We start from the raw sequence: 11,279 nt of genomic DNA, 5'->3' as shown, positions 1-11,279 counted from the left end.
GTCCGGGCTCCGGAGTCTGTTTGTTCACCCCCTCCATCCCATCTGGGGGTCTTCTGGTTCTTGAAGCTCCTCTCAGCATCTCCTAGGGAGGTGGAGGGGGTGGTCTAGGCTGCTGGGACACCCCCAGGCGCCACGCAGGCAGAGGCCCCCTCTCCTGCATCAGGCAGGGAGGGGACGTTGGCCTCTGCAAAAGGGAGGGGGGTGGAGTTTCCCCACACGGGCAAGTGGTATTAGTGGGTTGGCCTTTGGAACCCCTTCCCACTCAATTCCCCCCTGCCCACCCACTCAATTCCCCCCTGCATTTTTTATTTTAACTGTTGGCCAAATTTGTCTATCGACCTGTACCTGTAGATCGCAGGGCTGTTCACAATATAAAATTGCCATTTAAACAAACAAAGTACAGAATAGAAATGAGAACAAAGACAACCTAATAATCCCTGGAAGTCACAGGAGAGGAGTGGCTCTGATCCTGCTGGCAGGGTTCCCATTGAAGCACCTGGCCGGCCGCTGGGTGAGGCAGGACCCCCCTTGGCCTCATCCAGCAGCTTCCTCTTCTGCTGGGATTCCCCACGGCAGCGTCTTCTCTGGGCCCCATTTATTCCTGCTCAGGAAGCCCTGAGTTCAACAACAAAAAATTTCACTGGGGCAAAAATGGCAAGTAGGCATTCTATTGTGGCAACCACAGCCCAGGTTTAAGGGGGAACCCCGGAGAAAGATCCCGTCCGTCCCAGGGAGGGTACTACGTGACTGCAGCTGTCCTTTGGTACATGCTGTGCTCCCCGTCCCGCCGCCGCCTCTCAAATCTGGCTCTAGGCAGCAGCTCTGCACAGCTGAGCTCTCTTCTTGGGTTACTGCCTGGCTTTTGAAAGGGATGTTCAGGGCAGCCCCACTGTTAGCGCCATTGCCCAGGGGAGCCCTGAAACCAGAAATGCCAGTTTTGAAGGAGAAGGAAGGATGGCAGGCTTTGAAAATGTGTGATCCAGGGAGGGGGAAATGGCAACACTCAGCTAGGGACTTGTCTGCCATCTTCCACTTCCTCTTTCAGGACTAGCTGCTTATCAGAGCCGTGGAGCACAGTGTTGTTTGCAGGTGGGGGTGTCCGCAGGAGATTTGGAAAGGAGCCAGCATTGATACAGGTTTCTGGAGAAACAAATCACCGCACCCCAAAATGCACTTCTGAGAGCTTCCCTCTTGCTTCACAGATGAAAGCTGTGACCCAGGCTTGCAGGTTTGTGAGTTCCTGGACAAGGATGCGGTGACGTCCTTTGGCCCTGGGGAGAGGACTATGTTGCCAGCAGAAGGTTCCACATTCAGGCAGCAGCACCTTCAGCCACTTCTCCCATGCCAGGAAATTGCTTATTTGCAGAAGCATGGCTTTCTGTTTTGTGAGGTTTCCCCCTGATCCTGGCCTAGTGCATCCAGGGGGCCCTTCCCCCCTCAGGGGGGGGGGGCAATTCTGCCTTGCTCCCAGTGTTCAGCTATTGGTGCTACAACTCCTCAGGGAGCCTCTTGGGCTCCTCGGGGCTGCCGGGCCCCTTTGCTGGCAGCGAAATGGAGATGGACGATGGGTGGCCTGGCAGGGCGCCCAGAGAGGGGGGAGGGGGGGGGCTCCCATCCCAGCCAGTTCAAAGGCTCCACTGGTGGAACCTGAATGTGACTCATCTCAGCTGCAGAGAATCAAAGGCTGCCGGATGACAATGATCTCTTGTTCTCATCCATAATGATAAGCAGGTAACACAGGTGGCCTCTGTCTCTGCTCTGGCAGCAAGAGGCTTTTTTGGGGGGGGGCGACATCCTCCTCCCTCTGCACCAGCTGATGCCTACTTGCTCAAAACCATCTTTTTCACAATGACCCTTCTCCATCCAATTACAGGGCGGTTCTCCATCTTCTGATCAAATCAGCAGCTCACCCCACACTTCCCAGGGCATTCCACTTTCCAAACTGGTTTTCGCGGTTTCTTTAAAGGACAGATAAAGGGAATTGGCTCTGCTCAAGTGACAGGTGCTTCAGGTTGCTTGCATTGTGCCCAGTTGTGCTTGGATTCCTCTGCAAAATAGCAGCATCCTGGAGGCTGGAGACCCTGACTCAGCTCCAGCCATAGTAAGGAAAGGAAACAATCAACCAGTGGGTGCTGACCTGCAGTGCTTTGGCAATCCCTTGTAGCCAAGGAAGATTGTTTTCCATGAACATGGTTTTAACAGTGAGTCTGTAAGTGACTGTGGAAGCCAGTTCTGGATCCACAGTGGGGACATTGGTTTCCGGGCAGGAGTTGTTCATGGTGAGGGTTTGCCAAGCATGCTTTCCTCTTAACACGTTTCTCCCTTGTGTCCTGAGTTTGAGTGTCTTCAGAGTCCATGACACCTTTGGTAAAGGCTGTTCTCCAATTGGAGCTCTCGCAGGCCGATGTTTCTCAATCATCCATGCTTATACTGCATTATTTTTTAAAAAAGATTTGCTATGAGAAAGTCTTTAAACCTTTATTGTTGAACACCACAGCATTACATTTTCCATTTTTAAGTTCGGAATACAGTAGTTGCTTTGGAATACAATAATCAGGCATCCGCACAACATGACCAGTCCAGCAAAGTTGACGCTGAGGAATCATTGCTAGTGATCTTTGCTTCTTCCAGTACACTGGCATTAGTTTGCCTGTCTTCCTAAGTGATGTGTCAATTTTTTCAGAGACACTGTTGATGGGATCTTTCGAGGAGTTGGAGATGGCACTTATAAGTGGTCCATGTTTCATAAGCATACAGTAAGGTTGGTAGTATAATAGCTTTGTAAACAAGCATTTTGGTTTCCTTGCGAATGTCCCGGTCCTCAAGCGCTCTGCACTTTAATCAGGAGAAAGCTGTACTCGCTGAGTTTAGGTGAAGCTGGATTTTGGCTTCAATGTCAGCCCTTGTGGAAATATAGGTAACTGCCCAGATCGGAGAATTGATTGACACTTTTCAACGTTACACCATTGAGTTGGATTTGTGGTGCTGCAAAGGGCTTGTTTTGTAGTTGTTGGTGCAGCACTTTGGGTTTTTGGATGCTGAGTGATGAACCAAGCTTTTTGTAAGCTGCGAAGATATTTAGGATGGTTTGGAGGTCATCCTCTGAGTGTGCACACACTATGTTGTCATCAGCATATTGAAGCTCTATGACAGAAGTTATGGTAACCTTACTCCTTGCTTTCAGCCTACTCAAGTTAAAGAGCTTTTCATCTGTTCAATATACCGTATTGGCCTGAACATAACCCTCACTTTTTTCTGAAATTCTGACTGCAAAAAGGTAAAGTACAGCTTATATTCACGACGTTACAGTATGCAGCCAGGAGTGCGGGGCAAACAGTGCCAGCAGCTCGGCAAAGCAGCTCCCACCCCGTTCATAGTCCCCCAGAGAAGGGAGAGAGCGAGGAAGGGGAAAGGCTGCCGGCAACACAGCGTGACTCCCCACCCCACCCCCAGTATGCAGCCAGGAGCAGTGAGGAATGGAGCGGCTTATATTTGGGTCCCCCCTTTTTTTTATTCCCCCCCTCCAATTTTAAAGGTGTGGCTTATATTCGAGTGTGGCTTATATTCGGGCCAATATGGTATGATTTCTATTATTGTGGGGAGTTTCCCTTTGACAAAGTGTAGGATCATGGCAATTAAAATAATAAATAGCGCTGGGGTGATAACACAACCCTGTTTAAAACCTGATCCTACTGTTCACTTTGAGAGTTATTGTTATCTGTGAATCATGGAGGAGCCAAAGGATGTTCACAAATTTATTTTCAGAAAGACAGTCCACAGGGCAGTGTGATTTACAGTGTTGAAGGCCTTAGTCAGGTCAATAAACACCATATATGGGGGTTGGTTTTGCTCTCTGCATTTTTCTTGAAGCTGTCAAGTGGTGAAAATCATGTCCACTGTCCCCCTAGAAGGTCTAAAACCATTTTGGGATTCAGGAAGGGTCGCCTCGGATAGGCATTTGACAAGGTGCCCCATGACATTCTTGTAAAGAAACTGGTAAAATGTGGTCTTGACTATGCTACCACTCAGTGGATTTGTAACTGGCTGGCTGACCGAACCCAAAGGGTGCTCATCAATGGTTCCTCTTCATCCTGGAGAAGAGTGACTAGTGGGGTGCCACAGGGTTCTGTCTTGAGCCCGGTCTTATTCAACATCTTTATCAACGACTTGGATGATGGACTCAAGGGCATCCTGATCAAATTTGCAGATGACACCAAACTGGGAGTGGTGGCTAACACCCCAGAGGACAGGATCACACTTCAAAACCACCTTGACAGATTAGAGAACTGGGCAAAAACAAACAAGATGAATTTTAACAGGGAGAAATGTAAAGTATTGCACTTGGGCAAAAAAAATGAGAAGCACCAATACAAGATGGGTGACACCTGGCTTGAGAGCAGTACATGTGAAAAGGATCTAGGAGTCTTGGTTGACCACAAACTTGACAAGAGCCAACAGTGTGACGCGGCAGCTAAAAAAGCCAATGCAATTCTGGGTTGCATCAATAGGAGTATAGCATCTAGATCAAGGGAAGTAATAGTGCCACTGTATTCTGCTCTGGTCAGACCTCACCTGGAGTACTGTGTCCAGTTCTGGGCACCACAGTTCAAGAAGGACACTGACAAACTGGAACGTGTCCAGAGGAGGGCAACCAAAATGGTCAAAGGCCTGGAAACGATGCCTTATGAGGAACGGCTAAGGGAGCTGGGCATGTTTAGCCTGGAGAAGAGGAGGTTAAGGGGTGATATGATAGCCATGTTCAAATATATAAAAGGATGTCACATGGAGGAGGAAGAAAGGTTGTTTTCTGCTGCTCCAGAGAAGCGGACACGGAGCAATGGATCCAAACTACAAGAAAGAAGATTCCACCTAAACATTAGGAAGAACTTCCTGACAGTAAGAGCTGTTTGACAGTGGAATTTGCTGCCAAGGAGTGTGGTGGAGTCTCCTTTTTTGGAGGTCTTTAAGCAGAGGCTTGACAACCATATGTCAGGAGTGCTCTGATGGTGTTTCCTGCTTGGCAGGGGGTTGGACTCGATGGCCCTTGTGGTCTCTTCCAACTCTATGATTCTATGATTCTAAGGCTGAGGTTCAAAGAACCAGACAACTGAAAAAACACCTGGTGGATAAAAAAGCTCAAGAGTGCTTAGCCGACACTCATGATGCACAGTTTCTTTAAAACCACAAAGACCATCTATGGGCCAATAAATCATGGCATATGCTCCCTCCGCCCAGCAGACAGTACCACACTTCTTGCAGGGCAGCAGTTGAAGGAGCAAAAAAGGGTTTTTGTGTGTGTGTGTGTGTGTGTGTGTGTGTGTGTGTGTTTCTTTGTGGCTGATTAGCTGTTCTCCCTCTGCAAAGGTCAGAGGGGGCAGGGTTTCTGTTGAGTCAGGTGATTAGCTGTGGGAGGAGCTTATCGGAGCTTGCAGGGCAGTGGCGCGCGCAGTTTGATCCATCTTTTAGATTTAGGGGAGCTAGCCTCCATCTGCCTTCACAACCTTTGTAACATACCACTTGTTATCTTCTGCCTGTTCTGCCATTGAGGACTTCTTGGATCATGCTTTATCTAGCTCCTTCCCTTTGACCTTACCGCCTTGGGTGACCCTGCTGGGAGTATGAGACTCCTGGCGGCTGCACTCACAAGGGTCCTAGGAACGTGCAAGCCCACTCCCCATGACAAGGTGATGATATAGTGAGTGAGTGGGTGCTGATACAAAGTGCAGGGCAGGGCAGCCCCCAGTCCACACATGATGCAGACAAAGACTTGAAGGGGTTTTTTTTTTGCAATCAAGTGGACTATAACTCTCCTGAAATAGAATTATAGGAGAGAAAGATTCTAGTCATCATGGTTCTGAACAAAGGACTGGTTGAAACAAGAACCTAGGATGCTGCCTTGCTCCAAGCCAGACCACAGAGTCCATCTAGCTCAGCATTGTCTATGCTGGTAAGATAGCTCAGTCAGTAGAGCGTAAGTCTCTTAATCTCAGGGTCGTGGGTTTGAGCCCCATGTTGGGCAAAAGATTTCTGCATTGCAGGGGGTTGGACTGGATGACCTTTGGTGCTCCCTTCCAACTCCACAGTTCTAGGATTCATTGACTGGCAGAGGCTCTCCAGGGTTTCCCAGCCTGACCTGGAGATGCCAGTGGGGACTGAAACTGGGACCTTCTGTAGTGGCTCCTTCCCCGCCCCACCCATCCTTTCGCAAACTCCATTCCTATCTCCAAAATGAAGCACTCAAGAATCTTCAGCTTTCCCTTGAGGGAAAACTGTCCCTCCATCCTCCTTGAGCATGGGAAATTCCATAATCAATGCTCAGGAGAACAAATAAAAAAATTCCTTCCAGTAGCACCTTAAAGACCAACTAAGTTAGTTCTTGGTATGAGCTTTCGTGTGCATGCACACTTCTTCAGATACACTGAAACAGAAGTTGCCAGATCCTTCTATATAGTGAGAAGGTGGGGAGGGGTATTACTCAGAAGGGTGGTGGGAATGGGAAATTGGCAGATAGCTGAGTTGAGCCTGTTGACGACTCTTAACGACTGCAATGGGTCTTACAGGAAAAGGTAAGGGGTGAGAAGGTGAAAAATGGCTTAGTCATGTATAATGAGATAAGAATCCAATGTCTTTGGATTCTTATCTCATTTGGATTCAGACCAGGTCTCTCCATGGTTTTAAGTTTGGTAATGAGTTGCAATTCAGCAGCTTCTCTTTCCAGTCTATTTCTGAAATTCCTTTGTAGTAAAACAGCTACTTTGAGAACAGAGAAACCAGTAGGAGAACACTTCAATCTCCCAGGACATTCTATACAAGATCTCAAAGTAGCTGTTTTAGACATTGGATTCTTATCTCATTATACATGACTAAGCCAATTTTCACCTTCTCACCCCTTACCTTTTCCTGTAAGACCCATTGCAGTCGTTAAGAGTCGTCAACAGGCTCATCTCAGCTATCTGCCAATTTCCCATTCCCACCACCCTTCTGAGTAATACCCCTCCCCACCTTCTCACTATATAGAAGGATCTGGCAACTTCTGTTTCAGTGTATCTGAAGAAGTGTGCATGCACACGAAAGCTCATACCAAGAACTAACTTAGAATCATAGAATCATAGAATCATAGAGTTGGAAGAGACCACAAGGGCCATCGAGTCCAACCCCCTGCCAAGCAGGAAACACCATCAGAGCACTCCTGACATATGGTTGTCAAGCCTCTGCTTAAAGACCTCCAAAGTAGGAGACTCCACCACACACCTTGGCAGCAAATTCCACTGTCAAACAGCTCTTACTGTCAGGAAGTTCTTCCTAATGTTTAGGTGGAATCTTCTTTCTTGTAGTTTGGATCCACTGCTCCGTGTCCGCTTCTCTGGAGCAGCAGAAAACAACCTTTCTCCCTCCTCTATGTGACATCCTTTTATATATTTGAACATGGCTATCATATCACCCCTTAACCTCCTCTTCTCCAGGCTAAACATGCCCAGCTCCCTTAGCCGTTCCTCATAAGGCATCGTTTCCAGGCCTTTGACCATTTTGGTTGCCCTCCTCTGGACACGTTCCAGTTTGTCCGTGTCCTTCTTGAATTGTGGTGCCCAGAACTGGACACAGTACTCCAGGTGAGGTCTGACCAGAGCAGAATACAGTGGCACTATTACTTCCCTTGATCTAGATGCTATACTCCTATTGATGCAGCCCAGAATTGCATTGGCTTTTTTAGCTGCCGCGTCACACTGTTGGCTCATGTCAAGTTTGTGGTCAACCAAGACTCCTAGATCCTTTTCACATGTACTGCTCTCAAGCCAGGAGTCACCCATCTTGTATTTGTGCCTCTCATTTTTTTTGCCCAAGTGCAACTTAGTTGGTCTTTAAGGTGCTACTGGAAGGAATTTTTTTATTTTGACTATGGCAGACCAACACGGCTACCTATCTGTAACAGGAGAACAAAGATGTTTTGGAAGCAGCAGCTGCAGCAGCCCCATGGACTTTGGGCTCTGCAGATGGCATCCCACATGGCCAGGCGCTGCCAGGGAAGGATCCTCACCTGGGGTCTGCTGCTCTGCTCCTTTTGGCCTGTACCTTTAAGCTCCCCCACCCACACCTTCCTCCCCCTCCTCCTCTCACCTTCCCTGCCCAACAAAACCTCCCCTCCAGAGCCAGAGACAGAGGGGAGCGGATGGAGCATGGCCGGTGGCTGCAGCCAGGTGAGCTCTCCTGAAACGACCGCCCTGGGCCAGGCAGGTGAGTCCCCGACCTGAGGGCACCCTGCCTCACTCCCTTAAAGGCCACCCTTGGGTACTGTGGAGGCTCATGGGGGTGGGGGGAGGGGCGGTGCGCCCAAGAGAGACAGAAATGTACGGCAAGGACCTCTGGTTGATTTCCCCTTCGAGGAAAAGTTGCCACCTTGGGGGGCTTTTCAGCTGAAAGGAAAGGCGAGGAAGCGGAGGCAGGAGAGAAGTGCCTCAGAATCTGGTGGTTCTCAAACTTTTCTCTCTGGGCCACTTTCAGAATAACAATTTGCTTGCGCCACAGAAATTATTTCTGCTTAGTTTTGTTTTCCAGCATATCAACTAGCAGTGCTTGATTTATAACCTAGAACCAACTTCTTTATAACATGATCATGGCACATCCAGAAAGTAAAAAAACAACGTGGCTACATAAGAACAGGAACCTTTCCCCAAATGTAGTTATAAACCAGCCTCTTACAGGTGTGCTTTAAGTGTGAATACAAACTCAGTGTGAGCTTCCTTTGCCTAGGCAATCTCACTTATATCAGGTCTAATTTGAGACTAGCAAGCTCTCCTCTTGTCAACACAAAGAAGCCTTTCTCATCTCTGACCTTGCATATTTGTCAGAATTGGAAATTCGTATTTCCAGCAATATGTTGCGGAGAACTGTGGAAGAATAGTCAATGCTTTTGACAAGAGGCATGGATCCTGTTTCTCTCTGTAGAGCCAAACAAAATTATTTTGATACCGTTGTACACAGAAAAGTTTCAGTGTTTCTTGGATTGGCCTGGAATCTTCCTGTCACACTTGCCATCCTCTCGTGCCACACCCTAGGAGAACCGCTGGCATGACACGATGCCTGGCATGGAGACTCAGGTCAGGCAAAAGGAAGTCTTTCTTCACGCAACGATGGCCACCAACTTCTGGCACTCAGGCAGATTCATGGGGCCTAAGGCTATTGGTGGCTACTAGCCAGGAGGACTCTAAGTGCCAAAGCCAGTGGAATCCCAGTTTCTGGAAATTGTAGCTGGGGGGAGAGTTACTGCTCTTGGGGGCTTCCCAGAAGAGGTAACTGGTTGGCCATTGACTGTGAAAACGGTGTGGGAACAGAGGGGCCTCCTGTGGCCTGATCCAGCTGTTGGTGGTGCCTTCAGACGTTTCATCAGAAGCCAGGAATTGTTTCCGTTGCCTTAGAAGGATCTCACCTTCCCAAAAGCTTGAAGGATGGTTGCAAGAGAGAACAGTGGGTGGATCATCAGACTCTACTGTTCTTGATGGCAAATCGGGAAACTAACATTTTGAGACAGAGAAAGACGGTGCTTTGCTCCAGTCCAGGACAGTTTCCAAAAGGGCAGCCAAGCTAGTCAGCCTCATTGCAAACAATGTTTGTTTGCTGGTTGACTTTATATCCAGCTCTTCCTGCCAAGACCCACCACTTAAAAACAAAAACCTTCCTGAACGGCACAATGTTCTAGAAGTTCAAAATATCCTTCCATCTATTCTTGCAAGCCACACATGGGTTTTTTTGCTGCGCTCAGGCCTTGTTTGGGGGCTTCTTCCCCTTGGAGGGCACCGGGTGGCCACTGTGTGTAAAAATAGGGTGCTGGAGCAGCCGACCCCACTTTGGGGCTGATCCAACTGCTTGCTGCTTCTGCAGGGCTCTCCTGGCATCCTTGTGACCCTGACTCTGGACTCATCTTGGACCAGAGCTTACCTAGTAGGGTAAAGTCCATCAAGGTAATGGACTCAGTACCTGAAGGGTCAGGAAGAAGCCCCTGGACGTGGGGGAAGAATCTGAGCACAGATCAGGGTCCACAAAACTTGCTGTGCTGATGCAAAAACAGCTGAGCCATATAGCTGGCCAGGAGGAATTTTAGCAAGGGGAGGCAAAAGGCCAGAGTTGGGGTATGACTGTAGATTATGAATTGGGACAGGGGATCCCACCTGGTGGGGATGCATGCAGGCACACTCATTTGCACGTTAAACTACTAGTGACCCCCTTATCTTTTTTTTCAACATGGAAAGCTGCCAGACCCCTGGGCTATGAGGCTCAATATTGCCCACACAGGCTGGCAGCAGCAGCTCTTCAGGGCGGGTCTCTACCAACCTTTCCTAGAGCTGCTGCTGACAATCAAAGCTCAACTATTATAGCCCTTGCTGTGCTTTGACGGCAAATCTGCTGGACAGATTCTTCAGTGACAAGAGTTGGCTCAGTTGGTAGAGCATTAAACTCTTAATCTCAGGGTTGTGGGTTTGATCCCCACGTTGATCAATTACTGTTGGTATTAATAATAATATCTGGCTGGGTTTCCTCAGCCACTCTGGGCGGCTCCCAACAGAATATATATAAAAGCAACAAAGCATTAAACATGAAAAGCTTCCCTAAACAAGGCTGCCTTCATATGTCTTCTAAAAGTCAGATAGTTGTTTATTTCCTTGACAGCTGATGGGAGGGCATTCCACAGGGCGGGTGTCACCACTGAGAAGGCCCCCTGCCTGGTTCCCTGTAGCTTCATTTCTCGCAGGGAGGGAACTGCCAGAAGGCCCTCAGAGCTGGGCTGAAGATGCTCCTTCAGGTATACTGGGCGGAGACAAAAGATTATTGCCTTGCAGAGGATTGGACTACATGGCCCTTGGGAACTCCTTCTAGGGGTTGGTCCCTCCCACTCTGCAGAGGTTAGATCTCTGTGCAAGGAAGTGGGGGGCAGTGTGGCTGAAATGGTCTGAGTGCAGAGACACCTCCCATGCCTCCTGGCAGTGGCAAATTGGTTTTCATGAAGGGATTCTTTGCTGCCCAAAGGGCTTTCCAAACCCAGGAGGGCCATGGCTGTTTGGCAGTCAGTGCAGGGAGCGTACGCCAAGAAGTGCCTCCAGCGCCCCTTGCAGGGGCATCGCCAGCCCCACCTGGCAGATCTGGAAGATGGAGGCAAAAGCAAGAGCGGGGCTGCCCACTCCAGCCCTCTGGCCAGCATTCACATGCCAAGCAGTCTGCTCTGGCCGAAACTGCCGCTTCTCACAAAGCAGAAACCACAAAGGCTTTGTTCTCTGGGGAGATCCCTG

Source organism: Podarcis vaucheri (genome assembly GCF_965113315.1).
Source record: "Podarcis vaucheri genome assembly, chromosome: 18".
In the NCBI taxonomy this organism is placed as follows: domain Eukaryota; kingdom Metazoa; phylum Chordata; class Lepidosauria; order Squamata; family Lacertidae; genus Podarcis; species Podarcis vaucheri.
The sequence above is the reverse complement of the archived record's forward strand: the minus strand, read 5'-3'. Positions refer to the sequence as shown.